At 37.6% G+C, this 12,060-nt stretch overlaps 1 protein-coding gene across 2 annotated transcripts in view; it reads right to left on the minus strand.

The window, feature by feature from the left end:
• LOC134749736 (adipokinetic hormone/corazonin-related peptide receptor variant I-like) overlaps positions 1-7,629 on the minus strand; it is a 113,769-nt gene extending 106,140 nt beyond the window's left edge. For both annotated transcript variants that reach the window (XM_063684761.1, XM_063684760.1), the window contains exon 1: positions 7,525-7,629. The gene's annotated coding sequence lies outside the window, so the exon portion shown is untranslated. The remainder of the gene's footprint in view (positions 1-7,524) is intronic.
• Positions 7,630-12,060: the final 4,431 nt, after the last annotated feature.

The raw sequence follows: 12,060 nt of genomic DNA on the forward strand, positions 1-12,060 counted from the left end.
TATGCGTTGTGAGTGTCGTCGCGACAGCTTACCATGCACAGCCCAGTGTAAATCATGCAAAGGTGGCTGTACAAATCAAAAGTAAGTTAATGTAATTTTCAATCCAGAGTTATTTTGCGTGCTGACCACTGATTATAGGTCTGGCACAAAATTATAGGTTTAATGGTAATCAACTAGGCACAAAAATAATTCAACAGTAAATCTACAGGCACAAAAAATTTCCAACAGTAATCTACAGCAACCAGTTCATGTATGATCGGTGATTTTGTAGTATTGAAATGGTACGAGTACTTCTCAAAACGACTTTTTTTTCAGTTCTACATCTACCGGTGAACCCGAAGAGGACATTTAAGTTTTTTGTTTACAAATGTAGTCACTTTAAATAAAAATAATTCCTTATTTTAGATTTGTTATATTTTTTGTAATTCAGCACCAGGAAAAAACTTTTTTCAGTTTTTATTTATTAATTTTTTATTTATTAAAATAAATTGGGTGATTTCTTTTCATATGGCACATTTCATATTAAAATCAGTGCACTTACTGCGGTTGAAGATTTCTTTTAAAGAATTTATATGTAAGAACGTGCATAATTGAACTTAAATATTTCGTGAAGAATGAAAGGTATGGGTGTCGGGTTTTTTTGTAATACTTTTATATACTCAGTACTATATATATATTTATTAAACTATTCATGTTCCATATTTTTTTTTTATGAAATCAAGTAAAAACTATCAATCGAGTAAGAAAAAAAACTTAAGATGCCGTTTTTTGCCAAAAGTAGTCAGTATATGTTTTTTGAATATTTTTTTATAAGTAGTATATATAATGCGCTTTTATTTGAGATATTAAACATTAAAATCGGTCGAATAGTTTAGCTTGTAGAATTATTTGCAATATATCTTGAAGAAATTTACACTCACATTCAAACTTTCATATTTCGAGAAGTATGAGAGATATCGGTGTCGGGTTTTTTTTATAATACTTGTTATTTATTCAGTAATATATACATGCATTAAACTATTCATATTCCATACAATTTTTTTGAGAAATCAAGTAAAAACTATCAATCGAGTAAAAAAACAAACTTAAAATTCCCGTTTTTATCAAAAGTATTGAGTATATATTTTTTGAGTATTTTTTTAAAAGTAACGTATATAATGCGCTTTCATTTGAGATATTAAACATTTAAATCGGTTCATTGGTTTAGCTTGTAGAATTTTTTGAAATATTTTTTAAAGAAGTGGCGCCATCTCTGTTCCTAAGGGGTGAAACTGCCGCTGCTGCGGGTCAAATCGCTCAGTTTGGTCCCTACTATCACTGTGCAAAGCGGCTTGCTTTTATCATGAAGTGCAGCATTTTGTTCATAACAAGTATGACTATAGTTAGATAATCCTCATGTTGTTCTACAGAACTGAATTTCCTCCCGCGGACGCGTCGGCTGTGGAATGAGCTCCCTGCCGAGGTTTTCCCGAGGGGCTACATCAGTATGGGGGTTCTTCTTTTAAAGGGTCGGCAACGCGTATGTAATATCTCTGGTGTTGCAGGCGTCCATAGGCTACGGTAACTGCATACCATCAGGCGGGCCGGATGCTTGATTGCCACCGACGTGGTATAAAAAAAAGCATTTATGGAAAACACCAATAGAAACTCAAATAATGTACCTATGGAAAAAAGCACGTAACTTTCCGTAGCATCTGTCATTCCGATACATTTTTTCTTTTCATTTGGCATTAACGATGTACGACTAAAAGTAAAAACAAAAGAAGGACATGGGCATGCGGAAATGGTTAACCATAAAAGGCTTCACGGGTCACCGGAGGCCTTCATTGGTTACTTTCTAGGGACATAGGCATTATATTTTCAGTTTTCGGGTAACCTAAATGCAAGCGCAACTTGCACCATAACACTGACCCGGGTTTACCGGTTAAACAAAAAAAAAATACAAAAATTTATAACCTGGATAATAACCTTTGATTTTAAACCTGGAGTTACCATGGTTACCAGTACAATTTGACACTGGGAACGGCTTAACCGGTTAAAACCGGATGGTGCAAGTGGCCCTTAGGGACACAGTGACACTTTTCCGGGTTTACCTTTTAAGGCGTAAAATGTCTGCAAATAAATGTATTTCTATTTCAATTTCTATGATAGTATAAAAAGCTTTAATATTTTACTTCTGAATGTTATTAGTAAGCAGACCCTTTTTAGTCGAATCCACTTGTAACGAAGGAAAAAGGAAAATGTTTTTGCAATATTACTAAGTAATAAGTATTTTTGTTTTCACGAGTTTCATACACGAAGATGGAAATGGAGATGGATAGGACACTATTCGAAGAGGGGAAACGCATTACGCAATTATTTCGGTTGGAAACGAGACGATGGAACCAAATCAAAAAGTTCTTCGGAGCATTCCCCATTCTACAAGCGGTAGAACATGCAAAGAGAGCCAACGTCTCTCCGAAGGCTTTCGGGATCGCCGACAATACGAACTGTCCGCCGTTGGATCAAGAGGAAGGAGCTGGTATTGTGGAGCGCCAGACCAGAGAGGAGACCAGTACTCCATATGAGGTCGAACCTGCGCTTTATATAACAAAAGTCGGTGACCCGGTGTGAAGTACTGTTTGGCTCTGTTAAGCACCCCAAGCTTTTTGGAGGCCAGTTTGGCTTTATGTTCCAGATGATAATCGAAACCGGACTCGTTCGTAACGTCGACACCAAGCATCCTGTTACTTTTAGCGGTGATAAGGAGAATGCCCTGAAACTTTGGCGCCGTGACAAATTCGCAAATAAAAACTTGCTTACTGCGGTTGAACTGGACGAGGTTACGTCTCAATCGAAGGTCGGCGAATTCAATCAATTCGGATACCTGTTCAAGATACACTCCGAGGCTACACTCCGGGGGGGGGAGGGGCGTTTGCAAGACCTGTACAGCAGCTATCGCCAGTGCTGTCTTCTGCATAGCAATTAATATTGTTAGTTAATAACATATCAATCATATCATTGATATGCAGAAGGAACAGGGTAGGCGATAGTACAGATCCTTGGGTTACCCCCGCGTTTATGGGCTTATAGTCCGAGCATATGCCGTCAGTGACATATGCTCGGACATATGCATATGATAGTGAGAGTGTAGGAAGCCAGAAACCCATGTACACAACCCCTTAGGAAGCCCGTACGAGGGAAGTTTTCAAAGGTGCCTTATTTGTAATGTATGACCACGGATAACTTTTTACAGAGTAAGTAGTCCGATTTTGTTTTTTTTTGTTATTAGATAGGGTATCAAACTATCAAAGATAAAAAAAAACCTACCCTAAAGGTGAGAAAAGAGGGGATTTAATAGGGGTGAGTAGATTATATCCACAAAATAATAATAAAATAAAAACTTTTTAACAAAATTGGCGCCTACTTAAAATTACTTAGGTATACTTACATTAGTTTAAGAACTTCGTTATTAAGGTTAAATAAAAAAGGTTTATAATTTTTTACTCTTCAGTTTTTTCGGCGGTTGAATTTTTTTGTTAAAAAGTTTTTTCGAAATTGTACTAACGTAAGTTGAAATAAATGTTATGATTCACATGCGTTGCTTTATTTACCTAAATAATTATTAAAATTCCTGTACAATTTCAGAATTTATTGTGCATAAAGTCAATATCCAGGGAGGAAAATGGGGACTATGGTTATATTGAGAAGCGGTCGTCCACTATCGTCTTAAATATAAAGTTTAGCGGGAAATGCCATCGAATAGGTACCTCAAATCCGATCAGTTAAATATCTAAGTAGAGATCGAATTTAAACTGTTGTGAGACATACTAACATTAAATCATTTTACGGTTTAGACTCACTTGTTTTAGTCACTCGCGCGACATGTTTCGGAGAGCCTAGGTCTCCTTTCTCAAGCACTAATAGTGCGAGCAGCGTTCACGACGACCGTGTTTTGCGTACTGCCGCTGCCGCGCGCCGCGTCGCTCGCTGCGCGCGCGCCGAGAAAGCCGGTTGGGGGAGGTCTTGCGCTATCGTTGAACGTTGTTTTAGTCACTCGCGCGACATGTTTCGCGCGCAATACAACATACGCAATACACGGTCGTCGTGAACGCTGCTTGCACTATTAGTGCTTGAGAAAGGAGACCTAGGGCCCGTTTATCAAAAGCTTGTAGCTTGTAATACCACGAATAAAGGTAGATATCTAACTATAAATTTGTCGTAACAATAATAAACACTACATGTTTAGTTAAATAAATTCAATAGTAAGTACCCACGTAGCTTGTAACTATCGTAAAAATTGCCAGTGCGGCGCGCGGTGACGTGCGTCCGTGAGCACGTGTGGCAACCAACTGGCTAGCTTATCTACCATCTACCGTGAACGGGAGGCGATTCGTAGGTATAATTCCGAGCTCGCGCGGAGTTCCATAGGCCTGCCCTAGGCTCTCCGAAACATGTCGCGCGAGTGACTAAAACCAGTGAGTCTAAACCGTAAAATTATTTAATCTAAGTAGAGAACTGTAACTTATACAATAGATAAATAAACAAAGGAAAGTTCAGATAATTATATGTACTGCTTTTATCCAGCTCGTGATCCCAAGTCTACTTAGATTGAAACGCGATCATACTGTTAGTTACTCTAGCTTCAGTCTTTATAAAGTTTTAGCCGTCCTAAGATATAATTACAAAGGTATCAAAGCCCCCAAACGATGCAAACAATTAGGTGTACCTACAGGTAAAACCTTTATCTTCAAACATTTATTCGTATATCAAAAACTTTAATAATTTATTGGAGGTACACAAAATCGTTTACAGAGGTGTTAAGATTATCCTATAATAACTAGATACTATTAACCTTTTGAACGCTTTACATCATAAACAAAAACGTCACTTTCACGCCAAGCTAACGGGTGCATTAAATCATTTTACGGTTTAGACTCACTTGTTTTAATCGAATTTAAACTCACTTGTTTTAGTCACTCGCGCGACATGTTTCGGAGAGCCTAGGTCTCCTTTCTCAAGCACTAATAGTGCGAGCAGCGTTCACGACGACCGTGTATTGCGTATGTTGTATTGCGTGCGAAACATGTCGCGCGAGTGACTAAAACAAGTGAGTCTAAACCGTAAAATGATTTAATGTTAGTATGTCTCACAACAGTTTAAATTCGACTAACGGGTGCAAGCGAGCGAATGTGCGCGGTGTGAAGCGGTTCTCTATATCCATGCATCCTCAGCATAGGGGACTGTCTGTAACACAGGTGTCTGGATACCCTCTCCGATACACTAAAGGTGGCAGTTAACAACCTGAAAACCTTGCTAGATTTCGTGAAGCAAATAGGATGGTTAGAGTAGCACTACCCCGTTTTTCACGCAAAAGTAACAATGGATGTCGACTTGCAGAAAATGCGCTGCTCAGTATAACTAAATAATTGACCTAAGGCCTAACTATATACCTTTTTTTTAATTCTTTATTAAAGGGCTTTTTCGAGTGAACGAATATGTCGCCCCGCCTAACCATACCTACTAGTACTATGACTATTATGCTTCACAATCCAGCCCGTAGCTACCTACTTCGCTAAATTGACTTGGTTTTTGTTTATTGGTATTGTATTTGCTTACTCGCTTAATATTTATTTGTCGAATGTACAAATTTTGGTGTAAATTGAAAACTCATTTGGTCAGCATTGTTGACAAACCAATAAATATTCCTACAAGTAATGAATATTATGCTGAACTGCTTCATAATATACCTATCATGATCAAATTCGGAATATACAATACTCAAAATAATTTGCAAAATATTTACATAATAATGCTGTATTAAGAGGTCCACGCTCAAACATTTAGTAAGCTCTCGGAGGGCCAGCAAAATGTAAGTAAAACCAAGTAAAACTAGTTGAACGCCAATCCATCGTCTATTACCTAACAGCATCCTAACAGAGACTCGAGGACAGTTCTCTCGAACTTTAAAAATGTCGGCGTGGGCTAAAGACGATTTACGAATATTTTATATACCATTTTCATTTCATAATACAAAGTTTAAATCTATTTTTTATTAAGTAGAATTAAGAAGAAAGTTATGTAAGTTTTTCCGCTAAACATTGTCTATGGAAATATAGTTTTAAAAAGTAGGTACATGTGATAGCTCTTTGTTTCATATTTGTCTATTGCAAATCTTATCTAGTGAACTATGTAAAATAGGTACTACTAGCCCCAGTTCAAGCCCTACACTGAGCAAGGCCTGACAAGGCTCTTGGACGGGTTTTTAACATTGAACGGCCCGGCCACGACATCGCGCGGCGGCTATAGGTGGGAACGAAAGGTCCGATCGCTGTGTCTCGCTCCAACCTATGGCCGCCGCTCGCCGCTGCCGCCGCCGCGCGATGTCGTGGACGGGCCGTAACTCCGTAAGAGCGTAGACATATTTTTGAATCTTTGGGATTATATATATATTTATGCCCTTGGCTGTGCTTACATGTATTGGCACGAGAGTGGCATGCATAATTGCATAAATAGTAGATTGTTAACAAAGGGTTGAAAGGCACCCATTTCTGTAGTTTTATCAAAAAATATTTTTGATATAAAACTGAAAACGGATTATATCGCGTATATTAAATTACGCGATATAATCCGTTTTCATAGTTTTATTTCATGAGTAAATATCGCGGTAACCGAAGACAAAAATATTTCATAAAATAATTTGATTTGTTCCCTAGTTGGCAACACCATCTCTCTCGCTATACCGTAATCCAGTAAAGGATTTAGGAGGTGCAAGCACACACTGCTTGCCCTTAGAGTTGAGCAAAGGCGTCTAGCCTTTCAAAGATAGCATACACCAGAGAATTTGGGACAGGTGCCGCCGTGGCCGGGTGGTCAGGTGGTCAGGACGTTAGACGCGTAAGCTGAAGTTGCGGGTTTTATTCCCGCCTCGGCCACCGGTGGACTTGGTCACTTTTTCTTTGTGTATGAAATCTATTTCAGTTTATAAGCCTATAATTATCCATTAGTAATAGTAGCGTTTTACGACCGGTAAAAATGATACCATACGCAAATTCGGGAAAAATATGGTTTTCTTAATTTTACACAGAGTAAGTAAGTACGGTATGTAATGCTTAAGTAATAATGTACATAACTCAATAACTTGTTGCCTATTACTTACTTACTGTATTGATATCTACTTAGATAAGAAAATATTATTTTACCGCGCATTGAATACGTAATTATTGTACTTGTTTTCAGACAAATAAAAAATTCATTCATGTTAAAAATTGTGCACAAGAACCACTAAGAATCCAAGTTACAAAGACGAGAATTAATATTCCACTCAAAGTTTCCAAAGTTTACGCCCAAAAAAGTTAAATCATGAAACTTCTTCAACACAAGCAACGCAACGTAAGCTCCTGATGACACTCCTCGGTACGGAGTGAAACATGTCGAGGGTTTTCTACTTAAAATACGTGAGTGACCCGTTCTTAATATATTTAATACTTCTTCAACACTCTTTAAACTAAGTGCACCTACACAAGTAACATTTTAAAAACTCACCAAAAAGTATAGTCATCCGTTAGTCACTCACAATAACACTACACTTGGTCACTCACTGCCCAGTCGTGGGACGTTGGGTTGAGACGCGCGCGCTCTAACTACTGCGGGCGGGCGGCGCCCAGATGTTATCTGAAGGAGGGCGAGGCCACGGCGGCCGCGGGTAGCGGGTGAAGCTATATTATTATCAAAGAGGATGTTATATCTATCTTTGATTATTATAGTCGACAAGAAATTGTAGAAAATTATTTAGGGCGCCACTTCAAACATAGACAGAGAGAATCATACTATCTTTGTCTTACCCTGTTTTTATGTCAAAAGGTGTTCTTGCTTGATCTTGCGCCATAATACTCACATTTAACTTATACGAATTTTTGACTACCCAAACTAGTCTCGGTCGTCCTAAATAGTTCGGATCGAGGCTTTTCATACATGTATTAAATATTCCAGTGTCGAATTTTTCAGTGTGATTAATCCAGTGTCGTTAGCTCAAGTCTCACTCAAAACAGTATTTTTTCACTTCTGGTTTATTGTCAGCTTAATAGCATCCGCAGACATTTCTGCTTGGTTCAAAATTAATTTAAACATGCATAAGTTACTCACAAAGGTCATAACTACGCCGGCGCGACGTTATCAGATACCGCTACTCTTGAGAAAGAATACAGCCTTATAGCCATGTGTTGGCGAGCCACGCTGTGCTACGTTATCATAACATTGGGTTTGAAGCGTATTCAACTTTTTAAAATACGAGTATCTAACATAAGCACAGGCACAGAGGGAGGCGTTATTTGATATCCGTGTCGTAGATACAGACTGTTCCTCTTATATCTCACGTCCAGTAGCATGTAGCATAAACTCTCTCTTTACATCTTTATTTATCAAGCACCAAAATTATATAAAAAAATATAAAATGGATGTATTAATTTATGTAGTGTATGATTTATTGGATAGTTGTAGTTTATGTATTTTACTATATGTCTAAATTGTTTTCACAAATTTTGCTAATTTCATTTATTTTGCACCACCCGTATACTTACGAATAACTATGTTCGCCGTTTCGCTATCTGAAGGTTGTCTGGAAGAGATCGCTGTTTAGCGATAAGACCGCCTGTTGTTACCTACACCGTTAAATTCCAATGTATTCTCTGTAACCTTTATTTTGTAGTGTGCAATAAACGTCAAAGTTGACAATAAAAATAACAACTTCGTACGTGAACTAAATACGTCAAAAACAGTAAGTAGGTATAAAACCTCATGTTATTAACCTATGATTGTTGTAGTTATGTGAAACTTATAGACTGGACACTTGCTGGACGACTCAAAATAAAAAGTCAATTTTTGTCTCTTAAGTTCGTTTCTTAATACAAATACCCCTTTACCGAAACTTTTAAAGAAAGTAGCAATAAGAAAAAATACATTTTATCTAGGAGGTAAGGCTTGATACATTTAGGTATATTGATTTGAGTTTGCCTGTAGCCGCGGACGTAAAGTGACGTTCAAAACGTCAGGCCAAAATGATAAAAGTAAGTGCATTCTATTAAATCCCGTTTCAGTATTAAAACTTGCGACATTTAATCTATCGCCATTCGCTCGAATTCGCACTGATTGGTCACGGTTAGCCTAACATACTCCTTCTCGCTTTGCTCATCGTCGCACCTATCCTTTAACTCTGGCAAAATACCTACAGTGAAAACTAGTTTCACCTAGTGAAAATGCGTTTTCCCGAAAAGTCAAAACTAGTTTTAACTGCAATCAATTTGTAATCATTATTTGTTTATTACATACATTATTGCCATGAAACTGTGTTGTACCATATTGTATAAACATAGAGTAACTTATACTAGAGCGGTACTGTCATAGTAAATTTTGTAACCCCTGTAAATTCACTGCTATCTGTCGACACATTTTAAAACTAAAAATAAATATTTATAAAAATACGATAAAATGTATTTAAATATGGATAAATGTTTTTTTTATTTGCATTAATTATTTTTATATGATTTTGACCCATGTTCTTTCACTGGTATGCGTTAAAATTATAAATAACAAACGAAACAGTCAACGCCCTCTATACGAGTGTAGGCTAAAACTAGTGGCGCCATCTGATCGAGAATCAAATTTTCGTGATTTTCGAGGCACGTTTTTCCTTAGACTGTATCCATCTATTACGGAGTTATATCTATCTTTGGTATAAATGACCAATTAATTCGTAATATCAGTGATATGTACTTATTAGGTTCCTAAATCCTATCTGTCCATCACACAACCCTTATCCAGGTTTACTTAACTCGACAGTAATTTGACTAATCAGATACTGAACTGAGTCATAGTAAAAATTTGAAATTAATTTATCTAGCTATCTACGATTTAGTAACTCTATGCACATATTATACGAGTATAACACTGTTATTCTAGCTATAGTTTTCTCAACCCCCTAAAATAAGAAATAAGCGGTTTTAACTTTATTTACAATATTAGTGGTGGTAATTGCTATAACTATTTCAAGTTTTAGGTATCTACGTCAAACGGTCTCTGAAAAAAACGCCTTTAACGGATTTGTAATGCAAGACCGGAGTGATCCCATAAGTGTTCCGTTTGTCCGCTCGTGCGCTTAAGTCACTTTTTCACTCATTCATTCATTCAATACTGTTTTTGCGATTAGTACTCTGTGTAGCTGTGTGTCTAATTATTCACCTCAACTCTCCTGCCGATACCTATACGTGTGTTTAGGTATTTTGTATCAAAATAATATAGTCAACAAAAAAATAAAACGTACAAAAGACAGAGATAAGTTTACATCTGCTGAACTAGATATTAAATAAATATATAGGTATAGAAAAATATGCAAGAAAACAGAAGACACATAAATATAATCCCCACTATTTTTGTTACACCTTGTATTATAAATGGGACTACGTTTGTATGGAAAACCGGTCTTCCCCTTTCCTCCAGGCTTCATCGCGATGTTTTTCCCTGTACCGAAATCCAACTTTTAAACATCAAAATTGTGCCGTTTTCAACCAAAAGGGTACTTATTGTCGGTTGTCAATAAGACGCTATTTCCATAAAGCTTCAATTTGAAATCAACCTTGTCGACAACCGACAATGTGGCACCTTTTAGTTGAAACCGGCAGAAATGCTGAGTGTCTTGGAACATATTATAATTATACTGGAAATAAGCCAAGCCAAGCCAAGTCCCCAAGTGGCCAAGTCTCATTTTGGGTCGCTGAGACAACGGAGTAAGTAAGTAAGTATACTGGAAATAAGAAATTTAAATAATAACACCTTATAGCATATGCAATAATAGCATAAATTATTTCCCAGTCTAAGAGATGAGATCAGCAATCATGATTAGTAAGGTTCGTAGGTTAGTTAGGTTACGTTGTTAGAGTGAAGGTCAAGATAATATTATTTCTAATAGCACTTAGTAAAACGTGAGTAAGTAAAATAAGTGCCGCTAGAAACTATGTGCGCGTTGGAGGTTCTGCCATCTTGTGGCCTAAATCGGAAACATAAACTTGACATTGAAACTTCACGTTAAAGAAGTTACAGTTCATGCACGCTACCTTGCGCGTTATAGGTTGTGCCATCTTGTGGAGTAAATTAGAAACTTAAGCTTGATATTTACATTTCACGAGAATAAACAGGGCGCCCTTGTGATGAATGATTATAGGCACGTGTTCGATATTTGACAGTCATCTTCCTCGCGTTATCCCGGCATTTTGCCACGGCTCATGGAAGCCTGGGGTCCGCTTGACAACTAATCCTAAGAATTGACGTAGGCACTAGCTTTTACGAAAGCGACTGCCATCTGACCTTCCAACCCAAAGGGATGGGATGTTAGGATTAGTCCGGTTTCCTCACAATGTTTTCCTTCACCGAAAAGCGACTGGTAAATATCAAATGATATTTCGTATTCGTACTAGCCGGGGTTTGAACCCGCGACCTCCTGATTGAAAGTCGCACGCTCTTAATTACCGCTAGGCCACCAGCGCTTCCTCATGCACGCTCCCTATACAACTAACACAATGATGTAGTCACGTGTTCAATATTTGACAGTATTACATGGTATTACTTTTATCAATTACCTACAAATTTGAAGAACTTTCCAATGGCATATGGGTTCCGTTACATTCCACGATTCTTCTCTTTCCGCTTTCCGCACATAGGTACTCTAACAATATTTCGATTATTGCGGTTAATTCCGGTTTTCCACGTCTGTCTATCGGCCCAATATGAACAAAACTTATAAGATGTCACAGCGATACGATACCGATGCGTCAGTATCAAAGGTGACTTTTTTGGTTGAAGAAAAGTCACTTTTGACACTGACAGATCGGTATCGTATCGCTGTGATATCTTATAAACATTGTTCGAATTGGACCGACTGTCTATAAAGCGGTATTACAAAGTGATACGAGCTTTGTCACGTCAATAAAAGCGTCTATCTTGCTGCACGAGAAAATATATATACAGGGTGGCTAAAAAATAAGTGCATTCCCGTTGCCAGGGGGGTTTTGGGATTATACTGAGCAACTT

Source organism: Cydia strobilella, chromosome 18 (assembly GCF_947568885.1).
Source record: "Cydia strobilella chromosome 18, ilCydStro3.1, whole genome shotgun sequence".
Classification (NCBI taxonomy): Eukaryota; Metazoa; Arthropoda; class Insecta; order Lepidoptera; family Tortricidae; genus Cydia; species Cydia strobilella.